This window comes from Myxine glutinosa, chromosome 1 (assembly GCF_964187855.1).
Source record: "Myxine glutinosa chromosome 1, kmMyxGlut1.1, whole genome shotgun sequence".
Lineage (NCBI taxonomy): Eukaryota > Metazoa > Chordata > Myxini > Myxiniformes > Myxinidae > Myxine > Myxine glutinosa.
In genome coordinates, this window is record NC_136261.1 from 41,722,575 (window position 1) to 41,724,614 (window position 2,040).

Genomic DNA, 2,040 nt, shown 5'->3' on the forward strand with positions numbered 1-2,040 from the left:
TCCCGTTTCCTGTTACCTCTCACCGCTCCGCACATCGTCAGCAGATTTGCGTTATTATCCTCGCCTGAGGAGAAGGTATTGCATTTCAATCCGTTTGTCTGGCTGTCTGTTTGTCTGTCTGTCTGTTTGTTTGTCCTCACAGAATCTATATAATAATACCGTAAGGACTCGACTTTGTTATCCCTTTTACGCCGCACCCAGTGACCCGATGCCCACGGCACTCATGGATTTACGATCTACGAACCGCGCTCTTTGTTTATCACGTACAGCCATACTCGAAAAATCTGAATTAGCCGACGTTGGGGCCCAAAAGCATCCGATTAACTGCCGATACGACGCCATCTTACGATGCCATTGTATTGGCGTCTGCTGGGCGAATGCGAAGCGAGCCGTCCGCTGATTGGACAGTCGAGTGGTGTGAACATGGGTGGTGTGAACCAAATGGTCTTTTTATTCCCTTGAACATTTTAAATTAGGATATATAAGGAAACGTCTTTATCGTCATTTTAATAAAGTTAAATGGAGTGACGTTGCGATACTCGGGGTGCGTTGCATAAATCCTCGTAACTCAGAGAGGTGTAGCAGGTGGCGAGACGTGAGGAAGCTTAAAGATAACGAGCTGAAACAGACGAACGATATGTCAATCTCTTTCTACACCGAACGGAAATAAAAGTATGAGAGCGGGAAGACATGGCCTGAGCACTTCGAGCAGAGAGGACTGATTGGACTTAACTTAAAGAGAAAAATTGGAGCTTAACGGAAGAAGAAGATCCCATGAGCGCTCCCCTATGCCATCCATAATGGTACACTCTATCCATACACCACATCCTCCCTTCCGTGGATGTTCCACGGGTTTCACGTCTTTATCGTCATTTTAATAAAGTTGAATGGAGTGACGTTGCGATACTCGGGGTGCGTTGCATAAATCCTCGTAACTCAGAGAGGTGTAGCAGGTGGCGAGACGTAAGGAAGCTTAAAGATAACGAGCTGAAACAGACGAACGATATGTCAATCTCTTTCTACACAGAACGGAAATAAAAGTATGAGAGCGGGAAGGCATGGCCTGAGCACTTCGAGCAGAGAGGACTGATTGGACTTAACTTAAAGAGAAAAAATTGGAGCTTAACGGAAGAAGAAGATCCCATGAGCGCTCCGCTATGCCATCCATAATGGTACACTCTATCCATACACCACATCCTCCCTTCCGTGGATGTTCCACGGGTTTCGGCTCGTAAATATGATTTTCTTTGCAACCGTTAGTCCGCTCAACAGCAAATTTTCACCATAGATGCTACTCCACATGTATAATTTTTAATGATAATTATAATGTCATAGGTCATGTGGTTCGGCCGCCATCTTGGAAAAACGGAAAAACTTTGCACCTCTATATCTCTGAAAGCGCTGCATATAAAAAATTAAGACATGGCTCATTGTAAAGAACTCTCCATGGGGAATAAAATATGTTAATGATGATGTCATAGGTGCCTCCATTATGACATCATAATTCGACAAGCACAAAACTTCATCCTATCAAGATGAAATTTATTGAGCGTCATGTAGGCATAAATTGTTGGAGAAAGAAAATAATGATGACGTCATTGGTCACGTGGTTCGGCCGCCATCTTGGAAAAACCGAAAAACTTTGCACCTCTATATCTCCGAAAGCGCTGAATAGACAAAAATTGAGACGTGGCTCATTGTAAAGAACTTTCCTTGTGGAATAACATCTGTGAATGATGATGTCATAGGTGCCTCCACTATGACATCATAATTTGACAAGTACAAAACGTCATCTGATCAAGATGAAATTTCTTGTGCATAATCTAGGAATAAATTGGTGGAGAAAAAGAAAATGATGACGTCATCGGTCACGTGGTTCGGCCGCCATATTTGTTTTAACACAAAAGCCTTAAAAATCACTGAAAATATATCCTGGCGAGGGTTTGCAATCTCTGATGGCTCTTTTTCTTGTTTACTTATGGAGTGGGTCATGTCCGTGTGTGAGTGAAGCCGTCCGTAACCATATCTCGGACATGTATG